We start from the raw sequence: 15,784 nt of genomic DNA on the forward strand, positions 1-15,784 counted from the left end.
AGCTCTTCTCTTCTTCTATTTATTTTTTCTTTTATCTCCCATACCACTTTCCCATTTTCCTCCTCCCCATAGGAAACTGCATTATTGCATTTGATGTCTATCTTTTTGCTTGTCTGTGTATTTACAAAATGTTTACTGTTTGCTGCATGTATTTTTAATGTATGTAAATGATATTGTGTTATAATAATCTCATTCCTTTTCTTACTCTTCTCACTAAACAATATGTTGTTAAGATTCACTCATATTGCTATGCTTAAATCTAATCTGTTGCTTCTAATTGCTGCATAATGTTCCATTCAGATTTGATTTGTGTGAAATGGTAGGCTATCTGGAGGAAGAGGTCAATCTGAACTTCGGGAAAATAATTCTCCTGATTCCAGGGAGAACAGACTGGAGTCAGTGGGAGAGAGGGCAGCTAGGAAGAAATTTTAATAATCCAAATGGGAGGTAACCTGGGCTTACTACTGGGGAAGAAAAAGAGGGGATGTGTGTTTGAGCTATTTAGAGGTCAACTTGATATATATTGACTACATATTTGGTAGAAGGAATGAGGAGGAGCAAGGAGTCAAAGGTAATACTAGCATTTTGAGCGTGAGGATGGGTGGTTTCAAGTGCCAGTGATTGAGGGTAGAAGCACAATAGAAGGGTGGATCAGGTTGGGGTGAGGAGGGAAAAGAAGATGGCATTAAATCTAAGCATTCATTATTCATTCATTCATTCATTCATTCATTCAGTCAGTCAGTCAGTCAACATTCATTAAGCACCTATTATATGCCTAACAATCAACTAGCCCACCAGGTAACAAGGCAGGGTGGGATGTTCAGAGTTCACTGTACTCATTGAGTGGAGAAAATAGACAACAATCACAAAATAAAAACATCATCACAAGTTGTAATAAGAGCCCTGGGAAGATGAAAGGCTCAAGATTTAGGTAGGAAGTCAGGAGAATAATCTCTGGGACATGTGATTTTAGCTAAAACCTAGATGAGTAGGAGTTACCTGGGTGAAGAGCGAGGGGTAAGGATTCATGCTGAGGAACAGCATGAGCAACGTCCTGGAAACAGGAAGGAACTTGGCACATTGGAGGTGTTGAAAGAAGGCCAGTGTGGCTGAAACCCAGATGGGTTGGATCCTGCAGAAGCTTGTGAGCCATGTTAAGCCTTTTGAACCACCCTCTAAGAGCAATGGGAAGTATTAAGAAGTGTTAATCAAGGGCTCACCATGCTCAGCTGAGCAGTTCAAAGCATTGGTGTGTGAAGAGGGGATTTTAGAGACAGTGTGGAAGTGTGGGAAGAACTTTTATGGGGGGATGCTGGGGTGGGGTTGAAAGAAGCCCTGAAAGTGGGAAATAGCTTGGTGTGTGGGGGCAGCTGAAAGAGGCGAGTGTTGGCTGAAGTATGGAGAACGAGGGGAAAGAATGAGCAAACTGGAAACAGAATTTAGACTAGGTCAGGACTTGAAGGCCAACCTGCAGAGTTTGAATCCTATTCTAAAAGAAAGCCATTAGGTAGCTTTAGGCAGGAAGTGACCTCATGTGACATGGGAGTTGGGCATCAAAATCTCATTTAGGCTGCTGTGTAGAGCACAGATTGGAAAGTAGGTAAATAAATTCTCAAGAACAGTGGCAGTTTTTCAGATGAGGGGCAAAGGTATCTTGGATTAGGGGTGGAAGAAGAGATGGGGTGAAGATTGATTTGAGAGGTTCTGAGGTCAAGTTGATGGGGCTTGATGATGGATTGGATGGGGGGTTGCAGCAGGCTCTGCGTCAAGGGTGGCAGGTGGAGCTTGAGCTGCCTGTCAGATATGCAAATATAGGTGTCCAGGATCACTTGGATATGACATTCTGACATATAGGAGATGGTGGAGGCAGCAAGATCAATTTCAGAATCCCTTGTGCTGTGGGAAAACTGGAAACCATTAGAATAGGTGAATCATCAAGGAAAATTGTGTACAGACATAAATTGGAAAATGCCTATTTGGAAGATAAATTTTTATTGGAGATTTCAAATTTTGTTATTCATTTCGAGACATTAAAAATGCAGTTGCAAGCAAAGAAAAATGTAATCTCACATTCCTATCATCATAAATATATTTGGTCAAATCTGCTACGTTGAAAAAAAAAGAAATAAAATATTACAACCCCCACTCCCATCCCACCTGCTGGCAACCACTCTCATGAGTTCAGGATGGCAGGATACTTTTTTTATATACTGATTCATCTTTGCTTTCTCTTTTTCCTTCCCAGAATCAGGCAGGTTGCAAAGTCTGTGCATATGTGCCTCAAGAGAGAGGGCTCTGGATGTTTATGAGGTCAAGGCTGTCTGAAGAAGAGGAATATGGTAGAGATAAGGAGGATTTCCCAGTGATTGAAGAGAGACTTCCCAGTCAAAATCTGTGGTTTTGGAGCAGAGCAGCAGGGTCATGTTCCCTGTCTCTGGCAGTACTCTGAACATTGGCAGGACCTCAGAGTGGTGGCCCAAGGTGCTAGGCTGCCAGCCTTGCCAAAGCTTCCCTTCAGTCAGCTTGGTGAGGAAGGAGAAGGGGCTGAGGCAGTGGGATTCTCAGTGGTAATCCAGGGTGAACCAATGTTCTATAATAATATTAGAGGGACCTCCCTATGTCTGAGCTCTGTGTCCTACCTTAGGACCATGGCACAACTCCTTGTGGGGAGATGGAAGAGAAATTCCTGTGAATTTCTCAGGCTGAATTTATCACCAACCCAGCAAGATAGAAGCTCAGAGTTGAAATCAAGTTGATTAATTAAACATTTTAAAAGAAAATATTTCTTAAACACTTGAGTCTATGGATAGAAATTTATACCAAATATACTTAATGAAAAGAGACCATGACAAAGACTGAATTGGAAAAGCTAAATGTAGAGGACAAGAAACCAAACCTCCCAGGGAAGAGACAGCTCAAAAGGAGGAAGTGGTCAACTCTGTCATATGGAGCAGAAAGTTCTGAAAGGGGAGGCCTGAGAGGTGGACAGTGATTGACCCTGTAGGGACACTGTCCTCTAAAGGGTGGGAAAACTGAGAGGATAGAAGGTGTATGGCAAGTGGCTGAGAAGAGAATGGGAAAGGCAACTGATGTAGGCTCCATTCAAGAAGCTTGTTAGTGAAGAGAAGTTTATAAAAATATGTGTGTTTTGTTTAGGGCGAGGAGAGATGAAATTTCTGTCCTGGCATACAGGGAGAAGTAGGAGAGTCTGATTAAAAAAGATAGAGTGGATAACTCATGGAGGGAGGTGCCTGAGCTATGGCAGCCAGGATGCACTGAAGAGGGGCTGGTCCTATAAGGAAACAGGCACACCCTTCAGAGCTTGCAGGAGGGAGGACTGAAAGGCTCCATGTAGAGGAACCCTTGAAGTCCAGGGGAGGGTACTGAGGGAGCACATGGTGGATGACCTTGATCTTCTTTACGAAGTATGTAGAGAAGTCAATGTCTACCCATAAAGGACTTGGGAATAATAGAAATGTCTTAGGGTCAAAACAGAGAAGAATGCAGTAAGGAATCATCAAAATCAAATAAAAGTACGACAATAATAATGTTACCATTATGATTGTATCCTATATGGTAGGCACTGTTCTGTGCCTACTACTTAATGATTTATATAGTTAGTTTACTTCCTAGACATTATTGTCTTCACTTTATTCTTAAGGAAATTGAGGCTTAAAGAAGTTAAATAACATAACCTCATTAAATAATAAAACCTTTTGTTATGCAACAAGGAATTCGCAGAGCCAGAGTTTTAACTAGAGTCTACCGGATACCAAAGTCCTTCGCCATACCAGAGAAACATAGCAGTTGTCTTGGTTCATTTTATGCTGCTTTACAGAATACCACAGACTGGGTAATTTATAAAGGACGGAGATTTATTTCTTACATTTCTGAAGTCTGAGAAGTCCATAATCAGGGTGCTGGCATCTAGCAAGGGCCTCCTTGTGCATCATCCCAAGGCAGAAGCAGAAAGGACAAGAGAGCATGAGAGAGCAAGAGGGGACAAGCTCACTTTATAACAAACACACTGATGCAATAAGGAAGCCACTCACTGAGTAATGACATTTCCATTCATGAGGACTGAGCCCTCACAACCTAATCACTTCTTAAAGGTCTTTCCTTTCAACACTGTTAGGTTCGGGACTAAGTTCCAACACATGAACTTTAGGGACACATTCAAACCATGGCCTAAGGGAGGTTGAAGTGAATGAGCTGTGTTACAGGATGTTCTCCAGCAGTGTGGGGTCAGAAAAACTGCTGGATGCTAGGTGAACTGGTTTTGGAATTCCCAGAAATTCTGATCTCAAGACATCTGTATGAGGCTGTGCGGTATGATGGATGTGGGACCTCTGACCAGATTATTCAAGGAGAGATAGATAGTCTGGCAGAATAAAGAGCATGAAGGAGTTAAAGAACAGGAGACCAAGGTGAAGTTGGATTCCAGGGTTCATCTGTGCATAGGTGGAATCTAAAGCCACAAGGTTGATGAGCTCTCCAAGAGAGAGAGTTTAGAGTGTGATGATGAAGGAGACTAGGACCAAATCTGGAGGTGTTATGCCCAGACCGTTTATTCCCCGAAGAAGACCACCAGAGTCCAGAGTCAAAGCTAAGCAGCAAGGATCTTTATTACAGGTTCGAACCTGGAACTCTCCCTCGCTCGCGAAACGAGACGGGCAGGAGAGCTCCCCCACTGAGCTCCGAGCAGTGTTATATAGTCTAAGAAAAGTGGGCATAGAGTTATTATACAAATCAGATATATGATTGGCTAGTGTTTGAACAAGGCGATTTGGCTAACTATGATTGGTTCCCGCCATTTCTGATATTTCGGTTCAACCTTTGAGGCGGGAGAGCAGGTTTATGGCAGCAAGAGTTTATCTTACTTAAACACGTCTTGTGACCTTGCCTCAGAACTTACAAAATCTCTGGTACGTGCAGAAAAACAGGTACTCACAGAACTTATGAAATCTCTGGTATGTGCAAAACAAAATCTCTGGTACGTGCAGAAAAACAGGTACTCACAGAACTTATGAAATCTCTGGTATGTGCATTACAAAATCTCTGGTACGTGCAGAAAAACAGGTACTCACAGAACTTATGAAATCTCTGGTATGTGCAAAGATTAGAGAGCAGAACAAAGGGTGTAGCGGGGGGGGGGGCGGGTACACATCTATCTTTGTGTCCTTTCAGAGGAAATCTAACATTAAGTAGTCAATTTTAAAAGGAGAAAGTTGTAAAGGATCTAGAGAAGAGATTGCTGAAAAATCTATGAGTAAGTCAGTGGTATGGCAATAATTTCTTTACAATAAAACTAAAACAAAAGGAAGAGAGTGAGTATCAAGAAGCAGGCATGTCCAGCAGGGCCAGTGTAACTGACAGGGGCAGTGAGCTGGGATTGAAACATGCCCTTTGAATTTGGAGGCCTCCAGTGACTCAAGCAACAGTTGTTCCAGTGGAGTGATGGAATCTGAAGCCAGCCTAGAGTAGGTTGGGGAGTGAGAAGAGTGAGTAACTGTAAAGAGGAAATAGGGAGGGACTTTTTCAGAAAGTTTGGTTTAAAGGACAATAGAAGGAGGGGTATTCAAGGTTGTAAAAGGTCTATTTTTAAATGGAAAAGACTTAAGGGTATTTAAATACTATTGAGGGAAATTCACTTGAGAGGAAACTAGAGAAAGAAGAGATCATGGACAATGTGCTTCCCAAGAAGGCAGGAGAAGGTGGATCTTAAGTCATGTGGACAAACTAGCCTTGTTTGGTGGGAGAGAGAAAAGGCCAGGGAACAGGAGGGAAGTGGGTGGGCTTGTGTGCTTGGTGGTGGGAAGGCAAGAGAATTCTGTGAAATGGACTCAGTGTTCCCTGTGAAATAGGAGGCAGGGTTGTAAGACAAGAGTAAGGAAAGAGGTGGGAGAATCAGAGGTTTGAGGAAGCCAGCTCAAGAAGAAAGTGTGTAGTAGAGCTGATGAGATGAAAGTGGCATGCTTGCTGGGCAGTGTTGAGAGCCCATCTGAGAATGGTTACACTAAATACATGCTGAAATTGATCTGCCCTGTTGTGGCACTTTCTCAATAAAACTGAGCAGCTCATGCCCTATCTCAGAGCAAGAGGAGAGTTAGATTCATTGAGTTGGATTTTTGCCAGATGAGTGTGACAAAAAGATTGCCAGAATTTAGAGTTCTGAAAAAAGTGTTATGGAGTGATGGACCATGAGATCTAAGTTTGAAAAGGACGGGAATGAGGAAAGAAACTAGCTGATAGAGTGGCAGAGAGTGAAAGGAATTAATTGGCTGGAGGTTCCAGTGAGAAGATACCTGGAGAAGGAGTGAGATCGATGCATAAAATGAATCATAATGATAAGGCTTAACTGGTTTGGGGACTAAATGACCAATGTGGAATAGAGAAAAAGGGGATGAGGAAGCTAGAGTGTTGGATGATCATCCATGTAGACCCTGAGGTCTTATGATTAAGAGGCCAAGGTTGTATATGAGTGAGGATGGCAGGGAGGGGATAGCACTGAGGAGGGGAAGAGCGCACTACAGCCAATAGCCCTGGGCAGAGACTGTATGCCCAGCCAGAAAGAATTGAGAGCATGCTTATGTCTGATATGCCACAACTTGAAATTTCTTTTTTTGACTGAAGATATTGTCCCCTTTAAGTTGCAAAGGTCCTGAGAAGTAATACACAAAGCCTTGTGAATCATTTACTCTTTGGTATAAATTAGTTTCTCAATCATTTACGGAGAATGCTTTTTGGCCAGGAGAACTAAAAAGGCATATGGAGTGAGAGGAAATGGCTAAGCCTAGAAAATGTCATCACAGTCATCTTAGGAACCAAGGCAGGGCAATTGGCTCAGTGAACCAAGCAAATTGTAATCAGGCAGGTGGAGTCCCATTGGCTCACATCAGCACTTGTGAGCAGACAGAGGGCACCATGAGACGGGACCAAGGCTTTCCAACTCTTTGACTGGACTAGTGTGAAAGAAATCTGGGCAGAGATCAGGATCTCGAACAACTCAGAGGGACCTCAATCTGCCCCACTAAAGACCATTTCTAGGCTGCTGACTGATGATCCTGTGGCTGTAAACGTTCCAACACGGAAGGGAGAAGAATAGAGGCTGGGTTATCATAGGTCTCCCTCATTATGAGAAGCAGAGCACATTCATACATTTTGGAAAGCAGATCATGTCAAACTTTTATGTCCATCTATTTATCCATCCAAAACTAAACATTGATTGATTAATTTCTACATGCAGATCTTTTGATGAGGAATATACAAAGATGAATGTGACATGATCCCATCCTTCAATGAGATCATCATCTGGCAAGGGAGAGAGAGATAAGTTGGACAAATAATTAAAATGCTGTTTGATAAATTCCATAATAGTGGATTATACAAAATAGCTGTGGAACATAGCAGAAGTAACTAGCTTTGTGTACAATTTTTGTTCTAATTAGGGTATGGAGAGACTAAAACAATTGTCACAAATGTCCAAAAATAAAAATAAAAATAAACCAAACCAGTGGCCATTTGAGTGGGGAGTAGGTGGTGTGTGCTTTTTAAAATTACTAAAAATAAAGAAGACTTGAAAAGATCCTGGTATCTGAACAATCGTGCTGATGTTATTATGAAGGAGATATGTTTTGCTGCAGTTTTGAGACAAAAAATATTCCAAATGAGTAGGAGGAAATATTTTGTGAGTAAGAGAACCTATATAATGAAGAGCATCCAAGCAAAATAATATAACAGTGATTATATTTTTTGGCCAGGAGAACTAAAAAGTTTCTGCTTGGGAACTTGTCAAAGTGTCCTCTGCTGGTGAGAAGGGAATCCCAGAGACATCCCTGTACTCTCTATCTTTAGGACATGGAGCTTGAGATCTCAACAGGACCTGGGTCTCTGAAACTTTCCTACTTGCCTCATTTCTCTTTCATTTATCTAAGACCATGGTTTGCGGCTTGACATCAAAGCAAGCACAAGGGTGTGTGGTCCACATTTGTAATAACTAAAGTAATTCATGTGTCTTCCTCCAACAATAGTTTCAAAATTATTTTTATAACAATATAACTCTCACTTATTCATATTTGGATACATTTTTTTTTTTTTCAGTGGCAGAGAAGGGGGTGGATTTACAGTTTTGGAAAGAAATTTTGCGTGGCCTGCCACTCACTATTTTATTTCTGCCACATCTTTCCTACCACAAGGAGCCACTGCTGTTGAGCTGGCAATTGTCAAGGACTACACAGGAAAGGTTCAGTCTGGGATTGCGTGGGTTTTGTGTTGCCTGTTCTCTAGGTTTAAATAGCTGGATATCTCCGTGGTAGAGCTCATAATGCAGTCAGTCATGACTCTTCTATACAAAGAAATCTTTTTAAAGAATAACAATGTGCATTAATTAACTTTATCCTCTTGGAGGTGAATAAGTTCAAGGTTGCAATGGAGTCTAGAAGAAAATAGAACAGCGAGGCACAGATTGGTGCCTTTGAATGTGAATGTGAGCTGTGACTAATTGCTGCTTGACCTAGGATTTTCCTATCATCCTCCAGGTATCCTTTTAACAGTCTTCCTAGCTTCTGCCTGTCCTGAACCTCTGGCCCACATTCCTTCTGGGTTGGCTTTTGCCTGGGATCTCTGCTCCTTCCTCTCTCTCCAAGTCTCTTTAAAAGACAATTGACTTTTTGTTTCCTTTCCTTTCGTGGTCAGAGCACAAAGAAAACGAAAAGCTCCTGTGGTTCACACTCTGGTTCCCTTCCAATCAGGCCGTGGTTACCTGAAGGCTGAGTTCCGGGCAGAGGAAGTTTCTGCTCTCTGGCTCGTGCCCAGCTCACTCTACTCCCCTGGCCTGCCTTTTCTGATGAATAGACTCCTCAGATACACTAAAGATTCAGCTTCAGAGCCTGCAGTGTGCAGTATTGTGCAGCCTTCTTCTGACAGCCCTTTTCTTAAAGAAGCCAAACTCTTTTGGCCTTTCCAAAATTTAGAATATAGATTAAATATGCCAGAGCATGTGTTAAGCGGAGCTGTATAGTAGTTTTCCTATATCCAAGTTACTAACTTTCTGGGACTGCCAACGTTTCCATTTTAGGCTTGTAAGATTAGAAAGAATAATTTGAAAATATGTCAAAATTTTACATTTCCTTTACATTTTACATTTTCTCATAGGCCCATGAGTGCAGATTATCTAGGAGTAGATTTTTTTGGTTCCTGGGCCATTTTTCTTTTCTTCCCATGGATTGTCACCCCTTGCCCATTCGCTGGAGGGTAAAGAGTGTATAAGACAAACTCACAGCAGTCTGCATTATTTTAGTAAAGGACTAAAGTCGAAGCTAATAGAAGATGGTAGGAATATAAAACCTGGACTAAAATGAAGTGTTACTTAAGGTTATATTGCATGAAAGAAGCTTTGATGGCTGATGAGTGGTGTTGAGAAAGAAGAGTTGGGTAGTGCTTCATTAGTGCTGTCCATGGAGAAGATGTGGCCCCTCTGGGAAGGGTGATCTCCACACCCTGTGCTTGATCTTCACTTAGACCCTCGTTCATCAATGCTTTCCCCATAACACACATGCTCACACCCCTTCATACACACAAGACATACCCTAACCTCCACTCACACACACAGATGCAGACACAAACACACGCACTCATACCCTCTCACGTCCACTCACACTCATTTACAAAGATGCACACTCATACACACTCACACACTTATACATATATGCATATACAACACTTTCTGTAAAGTGTGATCCGAAGACAGGGTATTTTTCTTTAGCAGAGTGAAGTGTAGAGGAGATCTGACTGATAATGAGATGATTTGGTTAATTGTGTGATTTTAGGCAGGCTCTTCCCCTCATTGAGGCCTCAGTTTCCACACCTGGGCAAATAGGGCTGTGAACCACATAATACTAAATTTGATTCTAGTCTCAGAGGAACAGGAAGAGAATCTTTTTTCATCAAGGTGCTCTCCCAACACTCCTGCACTGAGGCACCCAGAGGAAATGCTGAAAAGATTAATGAGTGAATGGATAGATGAATCCGTTTCAGCCTTCCTGGTTAATGATTTTGTAACCTGCTGAGTTGGTCTGGTACCTTCAGACCTATTATTCAGGGTGACTTTTTGTCAGCTTTTTCCAGTCTTCCAAATGATTTCACTGGGCATGGTGCCCATCCCTCCTATTTTCACCCCTGAGCGGCGGTAAGCTGTGCTGGAGACCAGGCCCGCACTTGGCTGTTTGGAGGTGGTGGTGAGGTTGCCACTCTGGCTGCAAACACCGGAAAAGCAAGTCACCTTGGGGCACTGAACTTAAAGGGAGAGGCATCAGTGACTGCTGCTCAGCCTTCTAAATGCCCAGGATGCACAGGGTTGCTCCCCTTTCACAGTACTTTGCCAGAGGCAATGTGCATTCCGCAGATTCACAGCTATTAATTACTTCATTTGGTTCTTATAGAGCTCTGAAAAGAAGAGAGTTCAAATATTCTTATTGTGATTTTTGATAAAAGGTTAAGTGATTTGCCTTATGGTCACAGCTAATGAGGATTGGAGGTGAGGCTGCCATGGATGTTTTTGATTGACAGACCAGAGTCTTTCCTGGAGGTTTTTATCATCTCTTAAGATTATGGATGCCTGAGACTCATCCCCAATGGTTATGGGGCTTGTAGTCACAGGGTGGGGAATGAATGGGAATCTAGCTTGTTAGCTGGATCCCCAGGAAACTGTATCTTGTCCAGAGGACAAGACACGTTTGGTGTGGCCAGGAAGCTGTCAGATGTGGGAAGAACATTGGGTTTCCAATGCTGAGGTCTGGCTTGGAATTCTACTTGACACTGGACTCACCCTCTAACACTCAACCTCTTCATTTGATCATGAGGAATGTGAAGCCTACCTTGCCTGGGATAGCCCCTCTTGTAAACACACACACACACACACACACACACACACACACACACACACACGACCAAGTATTAGCTCAGGAAGGTAATGTTTGAGAAAACTCTCATTATGCATGTGAAAGATCGCATTAGTTAACTTCTGTCATGGTAACAAACAGCCTCAATGGCTCATAACCATTAAGCACTTATTTCTTATTCACTTTCATGAGAGCTGCAGGTTAGTGAAGCTTTGTTGGACTCTGTTGGGCTGGACGGAACTGGGCTCTATGTCCAGAAGAAAGGAGTAGCTACTCTCTGAGACATGCTATTCTTATGGTAGAGGGTAGGAACAAAAAGGACAGAGCCAAATTACACAAGTATATTTTTAACTGCTGCTCAGACATGACTTACATTACATCCATACTCTCATTTCATTGCCAAACAAGTTCCTTGTCTAACCCTAAAATCAATAGGGTGGGGAAGTTTATACTTCACCTGCAAGGAAACATGGGCTGGGTGGAGAGGCAGTGAATAATTGTCAATACTCAATACAGTTTATCAGAGTGGTGTTATTATACTGTCCATGGTTATAGACCTCATAAGCTTCCACTCCAGGGGCTAAATCAAACTCTCCATTGTCTGATTGGGTGATTGTTTTCTAGTCTGAGTGGTTTCAATCCCACCCTGGCACTTTTGTGGCTATTTCTGTCTCAGTGTTTCTTGCAGACCCTTCCTCTCTTCTGTTTTCTGCTCCAGCAATGCACATGTCTCAGAAGAAAGGCTCTCACCTTCAGGGTCCATGCAATATAAATGTAAACAAGGAGAGGTAGCCATAAATCTCAGCAGCTTTTCTGAGTTCTTGGCATGCCTATCACTCAGTTTGGCATGGACAAACGTACTCATGCTTCTCTTTGGCAAGAAGGACGCTTGCAAGGTAAGAGACCACAAAGAGAAGAAAAGGGACTAGCATTCAAGACCCCCATGGAGGAACCCAGTGTAGTTCAGGGAGGCAAGAAACTTGAAAAGATTTCAGTGAGAGGAAGAAGAATATTGTCAGGATGAATTCTCCTGCCCACCATTCTGGGACACAGTCTCCCAAGATGAGGAGGGGACCCCATGGCTGGGACCCACAGCACCTGTGGTTACTGAGGGAGGCCTGAGCTGGTGTACATTAAAAGAATGGCTAGAAATCAAGTGTCAGAGGGTTCAGAATCCTGTAACCAGCCTCACCTTTGTGTGATGGTGTGATCTCTTCAGCAGACTTCATTGGACATGTTATCGCTAAACAAACTTTTATCCATACCTAATATCACTGTTCCATGAGGACATATTAAGTGCCTCTTGGGGGCTGCATCCATCCCTAAGGCTATGAAGATGAGCAAGCCCTGACCTGAAGGGCTCACATTCTGAAGTTCCAGATAGAGTCATGATCCATAGCTTATATCCCAGCAGAGGCCCAATCAGAGACATATGCCCATCATCCAGGTGTGACTCAGACAAGAAGTTCTCTTCTCCAACTGTCTCATTCCTATTTCCATAATGATAATAATAACTAGCATATTCAGAGGACTTTAGTCTCTTTATTTCATTTTCTCCTTATAAGTAACCCTTACCCCAGCATACCTGACAGTGTAGCAGCATGACAGAGAGACAGTCCTGGAATTCTAATCCTGACTCAGCCACTTATTAGCTGTGTGACCCTATATGAGTTACTGAATATCTCTGAGGCTCATTTCATCAACTGTAGAACTGGAATAATAAAACCTTATTTTCAGAGGTATTGTGAGAATTAGAGCCAAAATGTACGTGTTGCCTAACACAGTCACTGGCACAGTCTTCGCATAGTGTCTACTTTCAGAATGTTGTGTTTTCTAAATTTGATCGCTTCCCACCAATCTCACTGTAACATCCTTTGCTAGTTACATGAATTCTAGCTGCTGCAACAAACAAACCTCTTGACTTCAATGGTGTAACACAAGAGAAGCTTATTTTCCCCTCATATTAGAGTGTATGCAAGTGTTCACAATTGGCAAGAAGCCTTCTCCATGGGGGCTTCAGGGACCCAGGCCACTTCCATCTCCTAATTCTCCAGAGTTCCCTGTTCGCAGGAGACAGGCAAAGAGAAGGCAGGGAAGACATGCTGCTTATTAACCACCTTGACCCAGAACTGAAATGCAATACTTCTATGTATATTTCATTGCCCAAAAAGTCAATGTCCACAGGTAATGGCAAAGGAGATTGAGAAATGCAGTCTCCTCGTGAGTCAAGGGAGAAGGTATAGGTCGTGGTCTCTGCCACACACCATTTCTCCCTCAGAACACTGCAAATGGTCTCCTTGCACTCACTGTCACCCCAGGATAGGTTATCTCCACATAGTAGCCAGAGGAATCTTTTAAAAGTGTGTACTGTGTTATATTATGCTCCTGTGCAAAACCCTTTAAATCTTCTTCCACACTCATGATAGAATCTAGACTCTTTGCCATGGCCAGCAAGGACTTGCAAGATCTGTCCCCTACCTATGTTTGATCTTATCTACTATACTCTGCCTTTCACTCACTTCACTCTAGCCCTACAGATCTTCTTCCTATCCTCTAGAACATGCTGGACTTATTACCAACTCGGGGTCTTTGCCCTTGCTGTCACCTTAGCCTGTGACAAACTTCCCATCTTGCATTCCGTTGGTTCTTTGCTAACTAAAATATTGCCTTTCTAAAAAGGCCTTGTTTGACCACTTAACTACTTCTCATCACTTAAAAATTTGTATTAGGGCATATTACAAACAAAAAGTTATAGTGAATATTAAAGGGAAGATCCCTACCACCATTCAGCTTTATCAAGGCTTAAAATGAGGATCTTTATAATTCAGTTTTGACTATGGTCCAAAATCAATATGGTGAGTGCCAAGTAGTTTCATATTCCAAAGCAGGGTGATAGCATTAAGTGGTCACCCACCACCAGCTTATAGAATGGCTGAGGCTGAAGAGGTCTGAAGAGAGAATGTCTTTGTAAAGAATGGCTGGGGTAGTGGCATGTCCTCTCCCCTGTCTGTGGAAGAAAGAGAGGAGTGTTTCCTCTTAACCTAAGAGATGGTTGCATTACAGGACCACTCAGCCTGTCCTGTGTCTCTGGAGCTAAGGCAATTGGAACTGGGAAGCTGAACAGAAAACCTAGCTGGAGCTTGCAGTCTGGCAGCAGAGCTGAGGACTGTCTAGGGGAGGGAGTGCTTCTTCAGAGTGAGCTGCATGTCAAGTGATCAGGGAAGGGTCCACATTCTCTCCATCAGATTTTGGTGTGAGGAAGGGAGCCACTGTGGGCCCTACTCAAGAGGGCTACTGGGCAAGCTCCTGTTTCCTGTCAATGATGTGACTGGGATAGAGAGTTTCCATACAGCTTTTCCATTGCTTTCTCTTCCATTGAAGTCTAACTTCCTACTGGGTAGTTGGTGCTAGAAACTGGCCTCTCAAACAACTCCCTGTACAGTCTGAAACTTAGATGAGTTAGAACTTGAATCTAAACTGTTCATTATTCAGATGAGGCTGCTCTCAGGCACACACCATAAAAGGTAGAGTAGTAGAGGGGGAGGCTCCCTCCCCTAGACAACAGCCCTCTATGTGTCTACAGCTGGTACCCCCACTTGCCTTAGCAGGCTGCTCAAGGAATTGGGGACCTGTGCACTCACTGGCCCTTCTGCTCATGTACTCCACCTTGGTGGTAGAGTATATAATCGTTTAGCACATAATATACATTTCCTTTCCTCTTCCCTCCCCTGCCCCTGCCACCATTGCCAAGTGGCTAGTTTGACTAGCAGAATGTGAGCAGACATTTCAGTGTGCTAATTCTAAGTAGAGGCTTATAGATTGATTGCCGGTCTGTTTGTTTTGCCTTAAGAACATCTCATTCTGGTTAGGTAGATGCTTCTTCAACCAGAGTCTTAGAATGGAAAGATGTGGGATAGCCACAGCATATGACCACAGCCATTAACATACAACATGAGGAAGGTATGAATAGTTGTTGCTGTAAGCCACTGAGATTTTAAGATTGTGTTTCACAACCTTATTATACCAAAAGGTAACTGATTCTAGCCTGCTTCAAGTGACTTCTGCTGATGTTTACTTGAATCTTTTGCATAACCTGTGGTGACTGAGATGAGGGCATAAGGAACTGGGAAACATACAACCCAGTGGCCAGCACAAGGAAGCAAATGAATGACAGTTGAAGATTTTCCATAAATACTTTTTATCAGATTGAAGAAGTTCTCCTGTTCTGGGACTTTGCTGAGAGTCTTTATCATGAATAGGAAAAAGAATAAATAAACTGAGGTACACCTACACAATAGAATACTACTGAGCCACAACAAAGAATAAACTACTAATACATACAAAAACATGGATGAATCTCAAAACATATCAAGCAAAAGAAGATAGGCACAGTGACTACTTACAATATAATCTCATGTTTAAGAATAAGCATAACTAGTCTACGGTAATAGAACTTGAATAGTGGTTGACTCTGGGTAAGAAATGACTAGAAAGGATCATGAAAGAACTTTCTAGAGTGATGGAAATGCCATCTATTTTATTATGGGTGTTGGCTAAATGGATATATACATGTGTCTAATTTTGTGGATAAATTATGATTTGTGTGTATGTTCGCAATTTTATTATAATGTGCCTAGGCTTGGCTTTCTTTGGAGTTAATTCTACCTGTGATTCGCAGAACTTTTTGCATCTAAAGCTTGATGTTTGCAACCATGTTTGAAAACTCTTCGTCATTATGCCTTAAAATACTTTCTTCTATCCAATTTTCTTTCCTCCTTTGAAATCACAATTATATGTATATTAATGTGGAGGGGACCATGGGGGACTCCCTCAGCCTACACTACCTTAGTGTCCTTTTCAGCTGTATTCTTCGTGTGCCTTTGGGG

Source organism: Theropithecus gelada, chromosome 2 (genome assembly GCF_003255815.1).
Source record: "Theropithecus gelada isolate Dixy chromosome 2, Tgel_1.0, whole genome shotgun sequence".
Taxonomy (NCBI): Eukaryota; Metazoa; Chordata; class Mammalia; order Primates; family Cercopithecidae; genus Theropithecus; species Theropithecus gelada.